Here is a 25107-nt window from a genome sequence, read left to right as displayed (position 1 = left end):
CCTGGCTTTCGTACATCTGCATGTCAACAGGCGTTCAGAGGTGGAGAGAAGTATGGCTTTAGTGCATTTGCATCTTTCCTCAGGGGTGGAGAGCAGTTCATCTCCATATCAATGGGTAATTACCTGGGCAACGGAGGGCTTATCTGTACCTGAGAGCTGAGGGGGAGGGCAGATTTTGCTGCTGCTTGAGCAGGAGAGAGAGAGATGGGCAGGAGTACAGTTTTGTAAGCAATAAAGGGACTTTAAACTTCATTTCTTCCATTGACTGATTTTGGTTTTTAGAGGTATTTTACCCAAGGATTTCCTTTTCCCAGACTAACAGTTTGATTCTTAGAGACTGAATGCACCAAAGAACAATGGCCAGTCCACATAAAAAAACTGAACTCAGACCCACAACCTGCAGCAACAAGTCCAGAAGCTGAACCACTATCTGCTGTAATGTAGATTCACAAACATTTACTTTTATATTGTCTTCTACAAGTTTTATGTTTTTAGCTTTTACATTTATGATATATTTTGAGTTAATTTTGTGTATGGTGTTAGGAAGGGTTCCAACACTTTATTGTGTGTAGATATCCAATTATTCTAGTAGCCTTTGTTGACTGTATTTCCTCACAGAATTGTCTTGGTAGCTTTGTTGAAAATCAATTGGCTGTTAATGTAAGCTCTTATTTCTGGACTCTCAGTCTATTCCATTGATCTATATGTCTAATGTACCTACATGTCTAGTGATCTATGTGTACCTTGTTATAGTACCACACTTGTTTGAGTACTATAGCTTTTTGTAGTAAATTTTGAAATGGGCAAGTGTGTGTCCACCAAATTGTTCCTCTACTCAAGGTATTTTTTTGCTATTTCGGGTCCCTTAAGTATTCCATATAAATTTTAGGATCAGTTTGTCAATTTCTGGAAAAAATAAAAGAAACCAGGTAGAATTTCGACAGTCATTGCATTAATCAATTTGATGAATACTGACATAACAAGATTAACTCTGCTGATCCATGAACATGGGATGTTTTTCCATTTATTTAGATTTTCATTAATTTCCAACAGCAGTGTTTGTAGTTTACAGAGCATAATTCTGCACTCATCCTGTTAAATTTATTATGAAGAATTTTGTTCTTTTGATGCTATTATGATTGGATTGTTTTTTTAATTTCACTTTAGGGTTGTTCATTGCTAGATGTAGAAATCCAATTAATATTTGTATATTGATCGTTTACCCTGCAATCTTGATGAATTGTTAATTAGGTCTAATTATTTTTTGGCAGATTCCTTGGGGTTTTTCATATAAATGTTAATGTCATCAATAAATGGAGATTTACTTCTTCATTTAAAATCTGAATGCTTTTTATTTATTTTTCTTGCCTAATCACCTTGGCTAGACATTCCAGAAAAATATTGAACAGAAGCAACAAGAGTAAATGCAGGGTGAAACTTCAGTCTTTCACCACTAAGAATAATGTTATCTATATATTTTTCATGAATGTCTTTTATCAGGTTGAGAAAGTGTTGTTTTTTCCTGGTTCAGGTTTTGCTGTTGCTGTCTTAAATCATGAAAGACTACTGGATTTTATCAAATGCTTTTTTGCATCTGTAGTGATAATCATATAATTTCTGTCCTTTATAATATTCACATTTTATTGTATTGTTTGCTTTCTGGATATTAAACATACCTTACATTCCTAGGATAAATTCCACTTGGTGACAGTATAGAATCATCTTATATGTTGCTGGATTCAGTTTGCTAGTGTTTTGTTGAGAATTTTTGCAACTATATTCACGAGAAATATTAATCTGTAGTTTTTTTTGTGTTGTCTTTGTTTTTGTCTCAGTTTAATACTGGACTTACATGGAGTGAGTTTGGAATTGTTTCCACTTCTTCTATCTTTTAGATTGTGAAGAATTGGTGTTAAATCTTCTTTAAATGTTTGGTGGAATTAATCAGTGAAGCCATGTAGGTTGGGGTTATCCTTATGGGAAGTTTTTTCATTATTAATTCAACTTCTATATTTGTTATAGGTCTATTCATATTTTCCATTTCTTCTTGAAGAGTTTCAGTATGCTGTATTTTCTAGAAATTTGCCCAACTCCTTAAATAACTCATTGGCACATACTTTTTATAGTATTTCATACACTTGCTATTTCTGTAAGGTTGACAGTGAGTCCCCTCTTTAATTTTTGATTTTAGTAATTTGAGTAATACTTTTTTCATGACCAGTGTAAAAGTTTGTTAATGTCACTGATTTTTTCAAATTTTATTTTTGTTGATATTTCTCTATTTCATTAATTTATTCTGTTTGTTTTAGGTTCAATTTGCTCTTTTTTCCAGTGTCTTTAAATGGAAGGTTCTGTTAATGATTTGGAAGCTTTCTTCTTTTTTAGTATAGGCATTTATAGCTATCAATTTCCTTCTAAGCACTGCTTTAGATACACTCTAAAGTTTAGATATACTCCATAAGTTTTGATATGCTGTGTCTTAGTTTTATTCATCTCAAAATATTTTCTTATTTCACTTGTGATTTCTTCTTTGACTGATGGCATTGGTTATTTAGGTTTGTGCTGTCTAATTTCCACATATTTATGAATTTCCTCAATTTCTCATTATTATTGATGCCTAATTTCATGTCAGTTGGAGAACATACTTGGAGTTGTCTCAGTCTTTTAAAACTTATTGAGGCTTGTTTCATTGCATCGCATACAATCTGTGCTAAAGAATTTTCATGGGCCCTTGAGAAGAACATGTATTCTGCTGTTGTTCAGTGGAATGTTCTGTAGATGTTTTGTTAGGTTGAATTGTTCTATACTGTTCTTCAAGTGTTCTCTTTCCTTCTTGGCCATCTGTCTTATTGTTTTATCCATTATTTGAAGTTTAGTGTTAAAGTCTTCAACTATTAATGTTGACATATTTCCCATTCACTTTTGTCAGTTTTTGCTTCATATATTTTGGAGCTCTGTTGTTAGGTAGCACATACATTTATAATGATTATGTTATCCTGATGACTTGAACCTGTTATCATTATAAAATGTCTTTATCTCTAATGACTCTTTTGTTTTCTGATAGCAATATAATCACTTTGAATTATTGTCTGGAATTACTTGCTTTTAGCCTAAAGAACTTCCTTGATATTTATTGTAAGCTGGGTCTTTTAGCAGTGAATTTTCTGTTTGGAGGATTTATTTTCTGTTGATTTTTTGAAAGAGTTTTGTATGTTACAAGATTCTTAGTTTCTTGCTTCACACTTTTTATGCCTTTCAACACTTTGAAAATGCCATCCCACTGACTTCTAGGCTTCATTGTTTCTTATGTGATGTCAAATGTTAATTTTATGATGGTTTCCTTGCTTTGTTGTATTTTTCTCTTGCTGCTTTCAAGGTTTTCTTTTTCTTTAGCTTTCAACATTTTTTTAATGACATGTCTGAGTATAGATCTCTTTGTTTTTAGCCTACTTGGAATTCAGTATACTTGGATGTGTAGTTTTTTTTTAAACAAGTAAAATTTGGGATGTCTTAAGTCATTATTTCTTCAAATATATTTCTATATATTTTTTTCTGCTACTTTCTTTTCTTCTGGCATTCCCATTATATGCATGCTGGTGTGCTTAATGATGTTCCACAATTATCTAATGCTCTGTTTATTATCTTCATTCTCCTATCTCTGTTCTTCAGATTGCATAATCTCTATTGATCTATCTTCAAGTTTACTGATTGTTTCATCTGCCAGATCTAATCTGCTAAGCCTCTCTAATGAGTATTTCATTTCAGTTATTGAACTTTTGAATTCCAGAATTTCCATTTGATTCATTTTAAAATATAATGCCTATCTCTTTATTGATATTCCTAAATTAATGAGACATTGTTGATACCTTACATTACCTCTTTACATTATGATAGTGGCTTTACGGTTTGTTGGTTTTTTCTACGTTGATATCTGGCCCTTCTAAGGCAATTTCAGTTGCCTACCTTTTCTCTGGGTATAGGTCACACTTTTCAGTTTCTTTGCATGTCTCATACATTTTTGAACGCCATACATTTTAGGTATTATATCATATCACTTCTGTATATAGATTCCTCCTTCTGTTCCCTACTCTGTGAAGCTTGTTGTTGCTTGTTTATTTCTTTGTTTAGTGACTTTATCGGAATGTTTTAAACAAATCTTTTTCTTCTCACAGGACACTATTTGACTGTCTATTCCCATCATATTTTTGTTAAACTTTTTGCCTATGTTGGAATCACCCCTAACAGTTAGACTCCAATGGTTGTGCTTTTGTTTCAACAATGCCCTGGAGCATAAATTGCTCCATAGTCTGATTCAAGTAAATTCAGAACCCTTTGAAGGAGAAATTTTGAGGTGATCTTTAAGGTTTGTTTTAACCCCAGGAAGGCTCTTCCTGGTTGTAACTCACCCTGGTTATTTCTGGTAAACTAGGTGATCTATGGTATAGCTTGTTGCTCTATGGAGCTACCAGCCTACACTTAATTGCTTACTGCCATAATCTCCATTGTTTTTGGGAGTGCCCGTAGGCCTAAACATTACAATCTCTATTCCTAGTAAAGTCAGTTCCCTTAGGGAGCACGTTGGAACTCTGTTCTTATATCTTACCTCTCTCATAAGCAAAATTCCTGCACCACTGCCCCAGGCCTGGTGGGAGGGCACAGTGGTTTGCTTCTTTAGATTGCTATCCCTGATTTAGAAGCAATATGCTATGCATGGGCCATGTCTCTGGGTCTTCTCCGGTTGCCTCTCCTGGCTTGGGACTTTTGATCTACAGGTGAGCTGAAGCAATATGTTTGGTCTGCTGTACCTGGGATAGAACTTCTGCCCAAGAATGACTGTTAGGTAGAGGAAGAGACCCTCATATCCCTCAACTATTTTTGCCTGGAATAGGGCATCTACAACATGGAGTTGAGATGAGTGGGGGATGAGAAATGCAGGTGGCCTGCCTCTCCTGGGGTGATACTGTAGCTCTTGCCTGGGAGCATGATAGAGAAAAATGTCCTGTGTTCTTGGCTGCTCCCAGCCAGAGTGGATTTTCCACCACGCTATACTGGGAGGTAGGGATGGAGCAGAAAAATGGTTGAAATGCCACAGACACTCATTGTTGTTACTGAGATTTAGTAGATTTTTTCAATAAATGATATTTTAAATTTGCTGTATGCCTTAAGACAATTTCTAGAGTTTATATGGTATTTAAACTATATATGTGTGTGTGTGTGTATGTGTGTGTATATATGTGTATATATATATATATATATATATATATATAGTTACATGCCCTCATGCTGCTCTTCTAGATGTTACTTACCTCTAGTCCTTCTTGATTTTTCTCTTTTCACTTTTTATGAAAGACCTGTTTTCATTGATTGGCTAGTCCTTCTAGGTGAATTTTCATTGTAAGCCCATTGTAAAGTGTCTTTATTTGGCTTCTCTTCAGATAGTCCATCCACCTATAAATTGGTATATAGAAGATTTTTGTAAAGATTGAGGATGTAGCTTCAGAAATTGAGAATATATAAGCATTTAATAATTCAAATATTTTACATCATGCGGTCATATCTCCTTGAATAAGCTGTTACTAAGATTAACTTATTTGATTAAAGAAAGAGCTGAATAAGGAGAAATCAGATTATTTTCTGTCATGTGCTTCTTAAAGAGTTCTTTAGAGACTAGAAAAGATTTCAAAACCTAAAATGAAACTGTAACTTCTAGTCTAAAGATTTACTTCCCTTATTTTTGACACACTCCTGTGGCTCATGAGCCTGCAAAATGATCAGAAGGAACATTCAAATGAAAAGGAGAAATGACCAAGAAAAAGTGTTGGAGGAACATAGCAGCTAGTTGTTACTGTATAACAAGTTTTGTAAAAACTCAGTGACTTAGAGCAATAATTATTTATTATTTTTCATGACTCTGAAAGTCAACTTATCTAAGCTGAACTCAGCTGGGTAGTTTTGCCAGTCATGGCTGTGTTCACTTTCATGTTTACAGTTAGCTAGAGGTGGCTCTGCTCCATGTATCTCTCTTTGTCTTCTTCCTATGACCAGCAGATAGCCCCAAGATGTTCTTCTTATGGTGTTGGAAGTGATGCAAAATAGTAATTGGAAACATGCAAGGCCTCTTGAACCCAAGGTTTGGAACTGGGCACCATGATGTCTTTATTCTCTGGCAAAAGCAAGTCACATTGTATATGGAAATATACTTTGCTTTAACGGGAGGAACTCCATTCTCACACACTCGAGAGGGTAAAGAATTAGGGTCAGTGGTGTAATTAACTAATGCAAGGAATTAGGGAGGAAATAAAGAGAGTTTTCCCAGTTCAGTTATTTCTGACAAATGTAAGTTAAGAATTCCATTTTTGTTAGACTAGAAAAGAAAGGAACATACTTTGCAAAGTATACTAATTCTTCTTGTTGAGGGAGTGTGAAATAGAGAAAAATGGAGAAGTGTGGGATGGAGCTCAGCAGCCATCATACAAGTGAGCACTGGTTCTTAATATGTGCCCTTTCATGATAACATGCTTATTTTGTGCTTTCTTATGTCTTTTTTGTGGGCATAGAGCAGATACATCTGGAAAGCAGATGACTAAGCATTTCTACTTCTTGGGAGGGCTGATCTTTACTTTTCTCAGGACTGTGCAGCATCAGTAAGTTTTGTTTGTCTTTAACATGGGGAGGATTCTAGTGAAGCTGACATGTTACTCTACAAATACCTTTAAACTGTGGAATTTTCCCTCTGGAATTATTATATGTGAATGGATTCCTACATTTTACAATGGAAAAGCATGAAATCATAGCCGGCTTGGCTACTGCTATTATTCATTTAGCAGGTTTTATTCTTTTAGCATTTAAATTTCCATTATGTTTTACCATTTGTTACATACCATTTTTATGTGTTTCACAGTTTTATGCATTTTACAGTTAACTATTTGAAAGGATGTTCAGTCCTTGAAGGTAAGAGTGATTTACCATTCTTGTGCTTTTGTTCTTATTAATGCTGTATTTTTAAGATAATATTAAATTCAATAAAAACAAGTCTTATAACACACTTTATTTTTCTTGCTAGAACTGGCAAATCCTAATGTTTCAAATGTGGGGGTGTGTGCTTGAGGATGTGTATATACATACCTGCAAATGTTAAATGTTGCACCAAACACAGAACCACAGTTGCAAAGGAACAGAAAGCTCTGACAGTCATTACACAGATTTTTGAAAAACGCACACATAAATACACAAATAAAGGCTAAGTTGACAATGGTATTCTTTCCTTTCTTTTAAATTTTTTATTCAGGTATAATTGATATACACTTTTATGAAGGTTTCACATGAAAAAACAATGTGGTTACTACATTTACCCATTTATCAAGTCCCCACCCATAGCCCATTGCAGTCACTGTCCATCACTGCAGCAAGATGCCACAGATACACTATTTCCTTCTCAGTGCAACACTGTTCTCCCCATGATCCCTCATACCATCTGTACTAAACATAATACCCCTCAATCCCCTTCTCCCTCCCTCCCCACCCGCCCTTCCACACCCCTCCCCTTTGGTAACCACTAGTTCATTCTTGGAGTCTCTGAGTCTGAACCAATTTTGTTCCTTCAGTTTTGCTTCATTGTTATACTCCACAAATGAAGGAAATCATTTGGCATTTGTCTTTCTCTGCCTGGCTTATTTCACTCAGCATAATGTCCTCCAGCTCTATCCATGTTGTTGCAAATGGTAGGATTTGTTTCTTTCTTATGTTTGAAAAGTATTCCATTGTGTATATGTACCACTTCTTCTTTATCCATTCAACTACTGATGGACACTTAGGTTGCTTCCACATCTTGGCTATTGTAGAAAGTGCTGCGATAAACATAGGGGTGCATATGTCTTTTTGAATCTGAGAAGCTGTATTCTTTGGATAAATTCCAAGGAGTGGGATTCCCTGGTCAAACGGTATTTCTGTTTTTAGTTTTTTGAGGAACCTCCATATTGCTTTCCACAATGGTTGAACTAGCTTACATTCCCACCAGCAGTGTAGGAGGGTTCCCCTTTCTCCGCATCCTCAACAGCATTTGTTATTCTTAGACTTTTCGATGTTGGCCATCCTAACTGGTGTGAGGTGATATCTCATTGTGTTTTTGATTTGCATTCCCTGATGACTAGTGATGTGGAACATCTTTTCATGGTCTGTTGGCCATATGAATTTCTTCTTTGGAGAACTGTCTCTTCATATCCTCTGCCGATTTATTAATCAGGTTATTTGCTTTTTGTTTGTTGAGCTGTATAAGTTCTTTATATATTTTGGATGTTAACCCCTTGTTGGATATGTACAAATATATTCTCCCATACTGTAGGATACCTTTTTGTTCTGTTGATGATGTACTTTGCTGTACAAAAACTTTTTAGTTTGATGTAGTCCCATGAGTTCATTTTTGCTTTTGTTTCCCTTGCTCGAGGAGATGGGTTCAGGAAGAAGTTACTCATGCTTATATTCAGGAGATGTTTGCCTGTGCTGTCTTCTAAGAGTTTTATGGTTTCATGACTTACATTCAAGTCTTTAATCCATTTCGAGTTTACTTCTGTGTATGGGGTTAAACAATAATCCAGTTTCATTCTCTTGCACGTAACTGTCCAGTTTTGCTAACACCAGCTGTTGAAGAGGCTGCCATTTTCCCATTGTATGTCCATGGCTCCTTTATCATATATTAATTGACCATATATGGTTTGGTTTATATCAGGGCTCTCTAGTCTGTTCCATTGGTCTATGGTTTTGTTCTTGTGCCAGTACCAAATTGTCTTGATAACTGTGGCTTTGTAGTAGAGCTTGAAGTTGGGGAGCATAATTCCCCCTGCTTTATTCTTCCTTCTCAGGATTGCTTTGGCTATTTGAGGTCCTTTGTGGTTCCATATAAATTTAAGACTATTTTCTCTAGTTTGTTTAAGAATGCTGTTGGTATTTTGAAAGGAATTGCATTGAATATATAGACTGCTTTAGGGAGGATGGCCATTTTGACATTAATTGTTCCTATCCATGAACGTTGGATGTGTTTCCATTTATTGGTATCTTCTTTAATTTCTCTCATGAGTGTCTTGTAGTTTTCAGAGTATAGGTCTTTCACTTCCTTGGTTTGGTTTATTCCTAGGTATTTTATTCATTTTGATGCAATTGTGAATGGAATTGTTTTCCTGATTTCTCTCTGTGATAGTTCATTGTTAGTGTATAGGAATGCAACAGATTTCTATGTATTAATTTTGTATCCTACAACTTTGCTGAATGCAGATATTAGATCTAGTAGTTTTGGAGTGAATTCTTTAGGTTTTTTTATGTACAATATCATGTCATCTGCAAACAGGGACAGTTTAACTTCTTCCTTGCCAATCTGGATGTCTTTTATTTCTTTGTGTTGTCTTATTGCCATGGCTAGGACCTCCAGTACTATGTTGAATAGAAGTGGGGAGAGTGGGCGTCCTTGTCTTGTTCCCGATCTTAAAGGAAAAGCTTTCAGCTTCTCGCTGTTAAGTATAAGGTTGGCTGTGGGTTTATCATATATGGCCTTTATTATGTTGAAGTGCTTGCCCTCTATACCCATTTTGTTGAGAGTTTTTATCATGAATGGATGTTGAATTTTGTCAAGTGCTTTTTCAGCATCTATGGAGAAGACTATGTGGTTTTTGTCCTTTTTGTTGATGTGGTAGATGATGTTGATGGATTTTCGAATGTTGTACCATCCTTGCTTCCCTGGCATCCTAGTTGATCATAATAGATGATCTTTTTGATGTATTTTTGAATTCAGTTTGCTAATATTTTGTTGAGTATTTTTGCATCTATGTTCATCAGGGATATTGGTCTGTCATTTTCATTTTGTGGTATCTTTTCCTGGTTTTGGTATTAGAGTGATGCTGGCCTCATAGAATGAGTTTTCAAGTATTCCCTCCTCTTTTATTTTTTGGAAAACTTTAGGAGAGTGGATATTAGGTCTTCACTAAATGTTTGATAAAATTCAGTGGTGAAGCTACCTGGTCCAGGAGTTTTGTTCTTAAGTAGGTTTTTGATTACCAGTTCAATTTCATTGCTCGTAATTGGTGTGTTCAAATCTTCTGTTTCTTCCTTGGTCAGCCTTGGAAGGTTGTATTTTTCTAGAAAGTTGTCCATTTCTTCTAGGTTATCCAGTTTGTTAGCATATAAATTTTCATAGTATTCTTTAATAATTCTTTGTATTTCTGTGGTGTCCATAGTGATTTTTCCTTTCTCATTTCTGATTCTGTTTATGTGAGTAAACTCTCTTTTTTTCTTGATAAGTATGGCTAGGGGTTTATCTATTTAGTTTATTTTCTCAAAAAACAAGCCCTTGCTTTCATTGATTCTTTCTATTGTTTTATTCTTCTCAATTTTATTTTTTTATCCTCTAATCTTTATTTTGTCCCTCCTTCTACTGATTTTGGGACTCATTTGTTGTTCTTTTTCTAATTTCATTAATTGTGAGTTTAGACTGCTTATATGGGATTTTTCTTCTTTCTTGAGGTAGGCCTGTATTGCAATATACTTTCCTCTTAGCACAGCCTTGGCTCCATCCCACAGATTTTGCGGTGTTAAATTATTGTTGTCATTTGTCTCCATATATTGCTTGATCTCTGTTTTTATTTGTTCATTGACCCATTGGTTATTTAGGAGCATGTTGTGAAGCCTCCACGTGTTTGTGAAATTTTTCATTTTCTTTGCATAATTTATTTCTAGTTTCATACCTTTGTGGTCGGAGTAACTGGTTGGTACAATTTCAATCTTTTCAAATTTACTCAGGCTCTTTTTGTGGCCTAGTGTATGATGTATTCTTGAAAATGTTCCATGTGTACTTGAGAAGAATGTGTATTCTGTTGCTTTTGGGTGCAGAGTTCTGTAGATGTCTGTTAGGTCCATCTGTTCTAGTGTGTTGTTCAGTGCCTCTGTCTCCTTACTTATTTTCTGTCTGGTTGATCTGTCCTTCAGAGTGAGTGGAGTGTTGAAGTCTCCTAGAATGAATGCATTGCATTCTATTTCCCCTTTTAATTCAGTTAGTATTTGTTTCACATATGTGGGTGCTCCTGTGTTGGGAGCATAGATGTTTATAATGATTATATCTTCTTGTTGGATTGGCTCTTTTATCATTATATAATGTCCTTCTTTGTCTCTTGTGACTTTCTTTGTTTTGAAGTCTACTTTCTCTGATACAAGTACTGCAACTTTGCTTGGAGAATATGAACAGTTCCTACCTTATAGAATAGCTTTTTTACAGCTTATAAAGTGCTAATGAAACCCTGTGAAGTGGATTTAATTATGTTGTCTCCTTTCCATTTTATTGAAGAGCAAACTGAGATTCAGGAATATTAAATAACTTGTTCATGTCATGAAGCTAGAAATTTATGGAGCCATGATTTGAATCCTCTTCATAAACTAAAATGAATTGGTACTATGATTTATTTGTAAGAATGATTAGAGAATGTGGCTGATAAAGTGATAGTAATACCTAGATGGATATAGTGAATAACAAATTGGACAAAGCATGACAGGAGTCTGGAATCCAAGAAGCAGTAATAAGATTTGTTGAATACTATCGATTGTGGGAGGAATTAGCCTCAACATAAATTGTCCAGGGTAGTATCTTCCTAGAATCATTATTTCTCTGCTACATAGGGAATCAGAGCCTGTAATTTCAACTTTAGCCTGTATGAGAGAGTAATGTTCTCCCTCTAAATAGTGTGAATGATATAATCCTAGTTCAACTTTGAATTAAAAATACAGATAATGAATTAAATTGAAGCTATAGCAGCATTTTTCTGTTAATTTCAAGATAATTTGTTTGTCAAAGTGTTTCCTGCATTTAACAGAATCTGATATATTAACTTTGTGATTTTAAGCTTTAATGTACAAGAGAATGAATATTTTTTAAAGTATTGGAATAGAAACTATTTAATGTAGTTAATAATTTAATTTCCTAATTTAAAAAGTTATCTGAGTTCTTTCCAAAGTTGTTTAGAATTGCTTATATTTGTCCTGTTAAGTTATAAAAATATGTCATGATGTGGATTTATTTTCATCCATTGTTCTGGGAGCTTAACAGACCATTTCAATCTAGAAGTTTTTAGGGGGAATTTTCTTGACTTATTGCATTAATAATTTTCTACTACTGTTGTCATTCTTCTCTTTTTCTTGAATATTTAAGTTTTTACTTTTTGTCATTAAATTTTATCTTTTTTTTTCCTCTATTTTCTATTCTTTGTCTTTTTATTTACTTTCTGGAAACTTTACTTTACCCTCCAACTCCTCTGTTGAGTTTTTCAGTTCTATAATCATATTTTTAATTTCCAAAGATTCCTTTTTATTTTCTGAATTAAAAGAATTATCATGTTCTTATTTCATGAATGCCAACTCTTCTTTTAGCTCTGTGAGGACATTCCTGGTAGAATTTGGTTGGTCATAGTCTATATTTCCTTCAAGCCACTTATTTTAGTTTATTTGGGTTTCTGTCTTTCACGTTGGAGATATTCTTCAAATTCCTATGCATTTGAACTGTTGGCCATTTGTTCTGGCTGTTGTGTGAGATTTTCAAGTGCTGATTAGAACTTTGTACCTGTAGGTAGGGTTTTTGATCTGGGCTCCATTGTCAGGTGACCCACCTGGGTCATTCAAGTGGTGAACGTCCCATGTCAGTATTTGCAGGCTTTTTTTTTCTTGGGCAGGAAGATTCTTCACAGATTGTCTTACTTGTATGGAGATCATAATCTTCACTGCCAATAACTAGGGTAGCCTATGCCTGCTGTGCCCTAGCCTAGTATTTTCCAGAGACAAGAACTTCAGTTCTATGTGGAATACAGTTGTAAATTAGGTCTGGTGGTTTAACCGCTTTTTATATCTTCAGCAAATGTTTAGTTCTACCTCTAACTTTTCATCTAGAAGTATCTGGAGGCCACAGAGTCCCAGTGTTTTAGGAGCCATGTGTTCCTTATATGGTCTACTTTCTGAGACTTATTAAGGCAGTTGTCATTTGTCTATCTCTTTCTTGCTTCTGTTACAGGCTCCTTTTCCATTCTCTTGACCTCATTTATTTTTGGACTTTTATCACTTTACTATCACTTTAATGAAGTTTTATGAGTGAGCATGAGTTTATCCATCATATTTAATGGGAAGTTTTGCAGTACTTTTCAGACATGCTTTTATTTAAGAATAATAAGATTTTCTATCATATTAATAACATTTTCTTCCTTAACAACACATTTGTAAAGACCAGTATTTGTTGTTCTGTATATTCTCAATACTGTTTGTACAATTGGCAGTAGTTCATATATCTGTAGACATGCACAATGTGTTATACTTAGATGTGTAGTTATGTCAACATGACTGGTGGGCAGACACACTCAGTATTCTCATCACTCCTTTGAATGATGGGTGAGTACATGCAGTGTAATATGCATTAAATTCACTGATAGTGTGGTCACTAGGTACTTGGACAATAGTGTCAAAGAGCAGAAACAAATACATAATTAGATGAAAGGAGAGGTAAAGGACAGAAAATCATAAAAAAAGAAAACTTAAACCCATATTCATTGGTTAGTATACATTGGCTGTGTTTGAAAATGGAAGGAAAAATCTCAAAATTGGTGGCAAACTAAATATGAATCAATAATGTATACATTTTCATATACTTTTATATATTAAGAAAAGTTACTGTTTTTTATTAACAAGAAAAAGTTTGATAGCAAAATCTTGTTAATCCTTCTATGATCAACATTCATTAGGCCCTTAACACAATTTTGTTTAGGGGCCCACAATTTCAGCAAGATGTGGGGATCTTGGAAAGACTTCAGAGGAAAGCAGTGTAAAGAATTAAACTGTCCAGAACAACAGTTGGAGGAAGAAAGCATAAAAGAATTGTAGTCATTTAATCTGGTGAGGAAAAGGTGGAGAATAGATAGAAAACAGGTCTTTATACAAAAGTGTAAGGATTATGTTTAAGGGATGCAAAGCACTACTTTCCCTACACTTACATCATGGTTTGGATAAGAAGGGAATTTCTAGCCTATTATCTCTAATTTTATTTTGAAATAAGGGATGCATAGTCCTCCCAGGATAAGGAATGTTTAATGAGCTATTGACTGTGTAGGGATGGCTTGAGACATACAAATCATCAGCTAAAAAGGATAGTAAACATGAAGTTGGGAGGCTCAGACCAATTTCCTTGCATGGTTTTAACTAATTGCATGATCTTTAGTGAACCAGTTGATCTCTCAGTGCCTAGTTTTTCTTCTGCAAAGCAAGAAAATAGCCCTACACCCCAATTTATGCAGCATCATTTTGATAGATAAATGAGGTAACAGCAAAGAAATCCAATTTCTGTCATCTGCCGGAAATACATAAATCCACCCCTTCTTTGGGAAAGGGTTTGGACAGACACCCTGATTTAAATGAGACTTTCCCAAACTAGGCAGAATGGCAGGGGAGTTAAACATATTGTCTTTGACAGCATACTACTTACTGTAGCTTGCATCCCCTTTTAGATTCTTACTGGATGAGTATTTTCACACAAGCTATTTCAGCCCTGCAGAAATTGTTTTCCTCACCTATAAAATGTTATTATAAGGATAACAGTGCAGCCATTGTAGAACTGAATGGGCTAAAAACATAATATACTTAAAACAGGAGCTGGAACCTAGCAAGTGCTCAGTAAACATTGTAATTACATTCTGCTCTGTAGGACTTCTGCATTTGGACATCCAGATATATCTATTTGTACTCTGTGGTAGTAGTATCTTTGTATCAAGGTAGTATTTAGATTTCTATTAGAGCTTTTTGTGTCTTTGTCTTGTCTTTTCCACTAAATTTTAATTAAAGTACCCGAGGGTGGAATTGTTACATTTGGTTTTGATTCCTTAAATACGTGTGCCTGTGGCTGACGGCTGATGCCCCGTTTTCGACCTAGAGGCCTATGAAAACAGGAAAGCGATGCAGTCATGTTGGCAAGAAGCAGGTGTGGGCTGATTGCCTTGATGGCGATCTACAGTTGTGTTCCTTACCTGAGGCACAGAGTTCAGGTTTGAAAGCAGATGCAGTAGATGAATAATAACAGTACAGGTGGGAGCCCTGTATTCCCAATGCCAGCAAAGCTAAAAGGGAGACCAAAAACTAATGAAGTAGAGGTTGGAGAGTGGCTATGGGTCCAGCTATTCCAGACCACTTCACTTGCAGTTCCATGAGTACATCTGGCAACTTCACACTTCCGTGCTAATGTACACAATCTTCCCATGACTTGAAGTTCATTCCCTTGGCCTTGAGCCCTTGGTCAATATCTCAGTCATTTTTCAAGGTTCAGTTGATGAGGTACCTTTTCTACTGTACCTCAGTAGACTAGGCTAATCTTAGTTTCAGCTTCTCTTTAAAATGAGTACATATTTTTATTATAATATCTATAGTAGTTCTCTGCATTTACTTAAAAAATCTGTTTCCTTTTGTTAAATTCCAAGTTCTTTGAGGGTAGAACAGGATATTTCTTCATCTTTATACTCCTAATGCCCACCACTGGGTCTAAGACATAGGGTGTGTTCAATTAAAGTTTAATATATGAATGATCCAGATATTGGCAATTCAGACCCTTAGGTGCCCACTGATTTTTTCTATAAGCCAGGTGGGAACTTAGCCTTAATGACTCACTTTTCTTATTTCTGAAAGTTGAGGCAACATGCTTGTCCTTTTCTCAAAAGTATTTTTTTCCTGTTTTACTGAAAACTAATTGACATTCCTAACCATACACATTTAAGGTACACAGCTTGATGGGTTAATTTACATATATTGTGAAAGCAATACCACAGTAGGTTCGGATAACGTCATCTTCTCATATAGATAGAATAAAAAGAAAAAAAGAAAAAATTTCTCCTTGTGGTGAGAATTGAGGATTTACTCTCTCACATCTTTGTTAGATATCATACAGCAGTGTCAGCTATAGTCATCTTGTTGTACATTACTTCCCCAGTACTTACTTATAACTGGAGATGTGTACTTTTTGACTGCCTCCTTCTAATTTCCCCTCCGTTTACCCTTCCATCTTGAGTAACAAGTCTGATCTCTTTATGAGTTTGGTGATTTTTTGGATTCAGCATACAGTTGAGATTGTATAGTATTTGTCTTTCTCTGTCTAACTTACTTCATTTAGTATAATGCTTTCAAGTTCCATCCATATTGTTATAAATGGTAAGATTTCTCATTTTTTATAGCTAAATAGTATTTTAGGGTGTGTGGGACCAGTAAGTCAGAATTAACCCAAGTAATTAATAGGACAATTAGGCCCATCTCTTTAATTCTGAATACTTTTCAATTCTTGAGGCATGAGGTAAATTTGTTCTCTGACTTGAAGATGGGGCAGGAAATAAGAGGTGTGAATTGCAATTTCTCCCTCTTCTGCTGCTCCTAGGGCAGCTGGTTCATTAACCTCATGGAAACCATACAGCCAATAGTCTTGAGACATAGTGTAGGCCTGATATGTAGCGTGCTTTAAAAAAAAGAGGCAAAATGTGGCAATTGTTGAAACTGGGTGATAGTTCATGAGGACAGCTTGTCTATCTTTCTCGACTTTTGTGTATGTTTGGAAATTTCCAAAATGGAAAAAAAGAGGCAGCCATAGGGAGCCTGGTTTTCTTGATATGAGGGAACTAATTTTCTTCTAACTACTATAGCAAGCTTGAAGGAGCTAGTAACTCTGGTGGGGGTTGGGGGTAGGGGGGGTTGGGGGTGGAATATGTTCCCATCCTGGAGCAAATAACCTTTGAAGCTGAAATCAATCAAAGGGAGAAATAAAGTGGGAGAAACCCATTTATAGCTTACAAGCAGTCATCTACTTCTGCTCTCCGGTGTCTCTCCCCACCCAGCTGCAAAAGGACCCCACTAAGCTCCTCAGGTGCATATATGCCCCTGCTCCTGCACCCCTTGTAATCATCCATTGATATGGAGGTGGCTACTTCTCACCACTCCTTGGAAACACCTGTTGATATGGAGCTGCTCTAAGGCCAGGTGAGAGATTCTGGAAATACCACAATTGTACCTCACAGGAAGTAGAGTGCTTGCTTGCTCTCTCCACATAATGCCTCAGGAGATGGCAGAGTGATCCTTCTAAGAGCTAACTTCAGTTAACTGTTCTGGCCCTGCAGTTATGCATTCTGGCTGATCCATACTTCATTATCAGAGTTTAAATTTTATCTCTAGAGTCAGTGTGGTACAGCACCATAAAATACTAGATTGGGAATCACATGACTTCATTTCCAGGCCTCATTCTGCCACTTGCCAGTAAATTTTGGAGGACATGAAACGCTGTTTATTGAGCATTCCCTCTGGACCAGATGCTGTGTCCTAGACTATGGTTGGTCATATATTACTTCATATATAACATCTGTACAATAGACATCACCTCTTCCTACATCAGTAGGTTGTTTTGTCGTACAAGCCAGATAGTACATGTAAATCATTTGAAAATTTGTAAATCTCATAACTTATAAATGTATATATTATATAGTGTAGCATTAGTATGTATTATTAAAAGTTCAATATTAAAAATATTTAAAAATAGCCTAGTAATAGAAACTTGCCAGTAAAGAGTTCTTCAAAATAACTGATATCAGATCTTTAAGTTTCCACAAGTTTCAAGTCGTGAATCAGCAGGCATGAATAATGACTGATTAAACCAGTCTAATAAAAGCATCATTACATATACGAATAGTAAAATAAATTTAACAGAATACTTTTCTAAGAAATTATTTCCCAAAATTGTATTGCTTGCTTGATTTGCATGTAATATGTAATTCTTGTCTGGAGACCTTGGCAGAAACTTTATCCCACTGATATTATTCAGTGATTTTTCTTTAGTTGAAAGGAAGAGGAGCAAGCCAGCTGCAGCTCTGACACTTATAATTGCCCCCTGTTCCACATGTAATAGCAATAGTTATGTAAGTGCTGTTTAATTTGAAAGCAACATCAGTCATGCAAATTTCACATCATTGAAAATAAAGGGAGACAGATGTCTGCCAAACAGAAAAGGGTTAAGTTACTAAGATTAAATAAAGGAGATTATTTCTAATATTCTGTGAAAGTATAGCTAGCATGTTATGTAAAATAAAAAATTTAAAAGTATTTCAGTGTAAAGTTAAAATGATACTTAGAACTAAATTGGGTTCATTTCCATTTAGCAATTCAGAAAAATCTGGTAACTTTCTGGTGTGTGCAGCCATGCTCAGTGACAACTTTAATCCTTGTTTGGAAAAATACCAATTTGTAATGAGGTGTCTCCTCAACACAAACTGGCTGTGGGCCATAAGGTTCTGAAGCCAATTAAACCCACAATGATGTGAGAGTAATTATATGAGGTCATTCTATTGAGCTCTAGGGCTTGAAGAGCAATGGGAGCAGGAATCTGTGCTTCAGGTTTATACGTCTTGGCTTACAATCCTTTGTATGTTTCCTTGCTTAGAAAGATACCTATGTTCTTACAATTCCTAAGTGTATCTAGTTTGAAAATATTACCTGTCTGTAATCTGAAAGAAAAATGTTCTTAATGTTAGAGGAAATCAGATAATAATGAAAATGGAATCTGAGAACTAACTTTGGAGAAACCAAACCTAGTCGAAGGTATGTGGCTCACATAAGGTCACCAGCTCATTTGCACCAAAGCTGGGGCTCAACATGGGATGCGTGGGTGGCAGGCTCTTCAGGCCTCCTTTTTTTTCTCTGCTGCATGAATACTGAAACGCTTCTAGCTTTAGAGCAGTACAGCCCACATTGTAAAGTGCTTTTTCTTATTACTTTAAAATTTCATTTTGAAGAGAATCTGTTTTTAAAGAAATTGTACTTTACTGTATTTATTATAAAATAGTACTTGCTTTTTATAACTTAGGGAAATAGATGGAAAAGCTGGTTATTAATTTAAGAAGATAGAATGTACAACAATCCAATATCTTCTGTGTTTAGAATACAATAGCTAATCCGATAATTCATCATAAAAATAGGAAATTATTTCAGTGGTGCTACCAAATATCTAGGCAATGCTAAACTAAAGGAAACTAAACAATTTGTCAGAGAAGCATAGTGCCTTAGGAATATCTATTCTGGTTTTGTAGACAAATACTTTGTATCTTTTGAAAGTCATCAAAACCCTAAAGGATTCAGCTTCTTCATTTGTAAAATGAAAGTCTCAAATTAGTTGACTTTACTATTCCTCCCAGGTCTGTGATTTGGAGTTTTCGAATTTGTTTCAAAGTAAAACACAATGAACTAATGATACTTGTTAATGATTTTTCTGCATTTTTCCAGGACAACAGACCTCGTTATGTTTAAATTTATTTTAGAACTTAGTTATTGATACCTTTGTTTTTAAAGGTAACAACAGAATATATTTAAAAGTGATTCCAGGATCTCTGAATTCTGCCCCTCACATATGCTTTTAGAGGACACCTGCATTCCTTGGCTCACAGCTCCTTTCTCTGTCTTCAAAGCCAGCCACCAAGCATCTTCAAATCTCTCTCTCCCTTTGTCTCTGACCTCTGCTTCTGGTTGTCACATCTTCTTTGACTCTGCTAGTCCTGCCTCCCTATTTTAAGAACCCTTGTGATTATATTGGGTCCACCCATATAATCCAGGATAATCTTCCCATTTTAAGATCCTTAATTTAAGTCACAACTGCAAAGTTTCTTTTTCCATGTTAGGCCACATATTTATAGATTCTGAATAGTACTATGTAGACCTCTTTGGTGGGAGCTGGGGGAGTTTATTCTGTCTACTACAGAAAATATGAGAAAAATTTTATGAGGAATAAAATATAGACTTTGAATACTCATATCCATGTAATAGCAATGCCCCCAGAAAGTAAGGTGAGACCAGAAGGGAGAAAATAATCAGTTAAATTTGAGGAGAAATTTTATGACTTGAAGAAAGCAGTTTGTCTTTAGGTTGAAAGGATCATTCCATACAAAGCAGGATGTATGAAAAAAGACCTACAACTAGACACTAGTAAAATGTCAGATCTCCAAGGATAAAGAAAAATGTCTAAAAGCTTTCACAACAGCTTAAACACAAATGAGTGAAAATCAAGTTGTCATCAGGCTTTTATTAAGCAATGCTGGGTACAGTAAACAATGGAATAAGTTCTTCACAATTCTGAGACAAAATTATTTTAAACTTAAAATTCTATTCCAAGTCAAAGTAGCATTCATGAATGAAGGCTAAAGATATTTTTGGACATGCTTAGAAATTTTTCCACCCACAGATTCCATTTTGAAAGTATTACTTAAGGCTGTATTCGAGTAAAAACAAAAGGATGTAAAAGAAAGAGGAATCCAAGGGATACATATAATACTGGAGAGCAAAGTTATCCATAAAACTAATGAAGTCGAAATAATTGGTGCGTATGTTAAAAAAAATAATCTGAAATATAAACCACAGATGATTCTAGTGTGCATGTTGGCAGGGCTGGTATGGGTAGGATAGGAGGAAAATGAAATGAAGCCAAGTTATTTTTTTGTCTTGCTGGGGGTGAAAAAATATCTTAATATAGTTTTTCCACACTTTCTTGATTGAAATTTTAAAAATTAAAAAGATTAGAATGATGATATTCTATGTTAGTATGTTTTGAAAGAGATATTCTCATATTCTGTTGAAAGATGTATATTTTGTTTAATATTTTTGAGGGCAATTTGATAGCTACTTTCAAATTTTAAGATGAATGTATACTTTGCCTGAGCAAGTTCATCTCTAAGAATTGATCATATGGAAGTATTTTTATATCTGCCAAAAAGCTTATAAGTTGGTCACAGGGATAGTACTACAGCATGGAGAATATAGTCAATGATTCTGTAACTAACATCTTCCTAAGTTGACAGTTGTAACTGCATTAGTGGAGGTGAGGATTTAATAATATGGGTAACTGTTGAACCACTGTGTTACATATTTGATACCAATATAAGATTCTATATCAATGATACTTCAATAAAAATAAAAAGGCTTACAAGAATGTGTATATGGCACTGTTAGTAATTGTAAAATGAAAATAATCAAAACTCATATAGACTAACTAGATTAATTATGGACAACTATGGCCTGGTTAAAAAATCAAGGAGTTATGGATCTTTGAAGACATAGAAATATCTTGAAGTTATATTTGTTAAGCAAAAAAAGTAACAGAATTATAGGTAAATTCTATTTATTGTAAATGATCCTAGAAAAACACACACACATGCACACATATATATATATACACACATTTTATATATAAGTATATAAAATTCATACTTGTATGCAATTATAGAGTTGTGTCTTGAAGAAGACAAGCCAAAATGCTAACAATTATTATCTTTGGGGAGAACAATTCATCTGGCAGGAGTTTTGCTTTTAATTTTTTATTTTCATTATTTATGAGAATATTTATATATTACGTGTATTACTCACATAACCTTTTAAAATTTCAGAAAGAAAATAGCAAAATGCCTTGAAATCCATACCCAAGGATAATTGCTCTGAATAGTTTAATGAGCATACAACCAGACTTCTTGATTATACATATGAGTATGCAGACATATTTAATTTTTCATAAATGGAAGTTTTACAGTTTTTTCAAAGAGCCAGCTTTATTTCAGTAATTATTTTATTTTTTTCCCCCAATTTGTTGATTCTGCTCCTAGCTTTATTATTTTCTTCCCTTTGCTTACTTTGTGTTAATTTTGCTCTTCCTTTGCTTTCTTGTGGTGGGAACATAGATTGATTTGAGACTTTTCTTCTTTCTAATGTGTATATTAAGTGCTATAAACTTACCCCTCAGAGCTGATTTAGCTATGTCTCACATATTTTGACACATTGTATTTTCATTTTCATTCAGTTCTATGTCTGTAAAGTTTACCTTCAGACTTCCTATTTATGGTTTATTTGGAGGTTTGTTATTTAGTTTACAACTGCTTGGTGATTCTCTTCTCATTCTGTTAGTGATTTCTGGTTTGATTCTACTGTGGTCAGAGAATATGATTTCAATTTTTCTAAGTTTGTTAAGGATAGTTTTATTACCCAGAATCTGAGTTTGTCTTGGTGTGTGTTCCATGGGCTCTCGAAAGGGATATATATTCTGTTATTTGTAAATGCCAATTATATCCGGCTGGTTGATGGTGGTGTTGAGTTCTCTATCCTTGTTGATTTTCTGTTTCATTGTCCTATCAGTTGTTAAGAGTGGGATGTTGAGGTTTCCAGCTATAACTGGATTTCTCTCTTCTTTCTTTCAGTTCTACCAGTGTTTTGCTTCATAAATTCTGCAACTCTGTATTTGGTACATTCACATTAGTATCACTATGTCTTCTTGGTGGACTGACTCTTTCATCATGATTTAACATGTCTCTGGCTCTGATAATTTTTTTCTCTGCAGTCTACTGTATCTAACAATATAGTAATTCATGTTTACATAATATATTTTTTTCATCCTTTCACTTTAAACCTACCTATATCATTATATTTTAAGTGAGTTTTTTTGTAGATAGCATTTAATCCACTTTGCCAATATCTATCATTTAATTGGAATATGTATACCATTTACATTTAATGTAATTACTGATGTGTTAAGGCTTAATTCTGCCATTTTATTTTTATTTTTTTTCTGTTTGTTCTGTTTTCATTTTTCTGCTTTCCCCCCCCTACTTACTGTGCAAAACTGGAATATTTTGTTCAATTCTATTTTTATTTATCTAAAGAGATTTTGGGTATATCTGTTTTAATAGCTTTTTTAGTGATCGCTCTAAATAAGACATCATATATATATACACACATATAAAATGTAGTAGCCTTACCTCCATTTATATCCTTTTACCTCCCCCATTTATGATATAACTGTGTTAAATATATCCTCTACATACATTTAGAAACAGAGAGTTTTATAACTTTGTTTCAGCCATCAAGTATAAAAAACTCAGAGAAGTAAAGTTTCTGTATTTACTCAGTTTTTGCTTACTTTGTTCTTCTTTTCTGATGTTCCAAATTTCCTTCATCATTTCTTTTCTGTTTATAGAAATTCCTTTTGTTCTATATAAATTTATATAAATATATTTTTACATATATTTATATAAATTCCTTTTATTCTGGTGGTAACATATTCTCCTTTTTTTTTTTTAAATTGGAGAATGTGTTGATTTCTCCTTCATTTTGCAAGGATGTTTTCAGAGTAAAAGATTCTGTTTTGCCAGTTCTTTATTTCCAGCAAGTAAAAAATATTAACATTATTTCCTTCTGGTCTTCATAGTTTCTGATGAGAAAGCTGCTTTCATTCTAAGTGTTTTTCCCCTTATAGATAAGGGGTTGTTTCTCTTTCACTGCTTTCAAGATTTTTCTTTATATTTAGTTTTAGTGTCTTGGTGTGGATTTTCATTACTTTTTACTGTTTGAGATTCATTCAGCTTCTTAGATCTATAGGTTTATATTTCTGGCTAAATTTGGGAATTTTCAGCCATTATTTCTTCCAGTATTTTTTCAGCCCTGCTTTCTTTCTTTCTAGTACTCTATCATATACTTACAACATCTTTGTCATGTCAGTGAAGACATATATTGATTGTTTTTTTAATTCAATTAGAGATTTTCTTGGTGGTTGTTATGCTCAGAAAAATTTAAATTAAACCTGGTCATTTTCATATTATGTTATGAATATTATATATATATGTAAATGTATATTTATTAAAGTATCATTGATATACAATCTTATGATGGTTTCAAATACACAACACAGTGGCTGAACATTCACCCATATTATCAAGTCCTCACCCCCTCCAGTGTGGTCACTGTCTATCACATAGTAAGATGTTATAGAGTCATTAATTGTATTCTCCATGCTGTACTACCATCCCCATGACCTACCTATATTGTGAGTGCAAATTACAATACCCCTTAATTGGCTTCTCCCTCCCCACTCACCCTCTCTAACCTCTCCTCATCATCCCCTCTGGTGTCTATGAGTCCACTGCTATTCTGTTCCTTCTGTTTTGCTTTGTTGTTATACTCCACAAATGAGTGAAATAATTTGGTATTTGTCTCTTTCTGCCTGGCTTATTTCACAAAACATAATACCCTCTAGCTCCATTCATGTTGTTGACAGGTTTATTTATTTTTATGGCAGAATAATATTCTATTGTGTATATGTAGCCCTTTTTCTTTATCTATTCATCTATTGATGAACACTGTGGTTGCTTCCATGTCTTGGCTAATGTAAATAGTGCAGCAATAAACATAGCATATGTATTTTCAAATCAGGGATCTGGATTTCTTTGGGTAAATTCCTAGGAGAGGAATTACTGGATCAAATGTTATTTCTATTTTTAGTTTTCTGAGGAACCTCCATATTGCTTTCCACAACAGTTGAACAAATTTACATTCCTACCAGCAGTGTAGGAGGGTTCCTCTTTGTGAGTACTACATTTTATATGCTGAAGCTTATTTAAACCTTCTGTTTTAACTGAGTTTTTTGGATACTGCTTCAGCAGGGAAAGGTGGCTCCACCTCATTACAACCTTAAGCCACGTGGAGATAAAGATGCAAGTTTGGCACTTGGCTTCTATTGGTACTCAATAGTGTTGGTGTTCTACCTTACTGCTGGGCAGGGTTGGGAGTTCTGACTTCCCTGTGGTCTCCACTGGCTCTTAATAAGGCCACTGCTGAGTGAATGACTATAAAAGTTCTGAGTTTCTTCTAGGCCTCTTTTGATGCCACCCTAGGGAGAGGGTAAGTGGTACCTCATTACTGCTGGGTGGAGATGGATGTAGGTTCCCCACATGGTATCTACTGTCATTACAGTGGGTGGGCCTCAGTCAGCAGGGATGAAAGTCCTAGTTTCTTACTTGGCCTTCTGTGAATTTTAGTGGGATATTGGAGTGCTTTATTATAACCTCATGAGGCTATCCCCATTCAGCTGGCATGAGTAGGGGTGGGATCAGTTTTTCTGTGGTGTTTGGCTAGAGGAAAGCAGCTGCTGTCTTGAAATCTTGCTTTTGGTTGGCTACCCCTTTCATGGTTCTGTGGCTAGAGAGAATAGATGTTTGTTGGGGCTATTTTTGTCTACAGTCATGGGCATTATTGGACTGACAACTTCTTCTC

Source organism: Manis pentadactyla, chromosome 5, assembly GCF_030020395.1.
Source record: "Manis pentadactyla isolate mManPen7 chromosome 5, mManPen7.hap1, whole genome shotgun sequence".
In the NCBI taxonomy this organism is placed as follows: Eukaryota; Metazoa; Chordata; class Mammalia; order Pholidota; family Manidae; genus Manis; species Manis pentadactyla.
Note: the sequence above shows the minus strand (reverse complement) of the source record.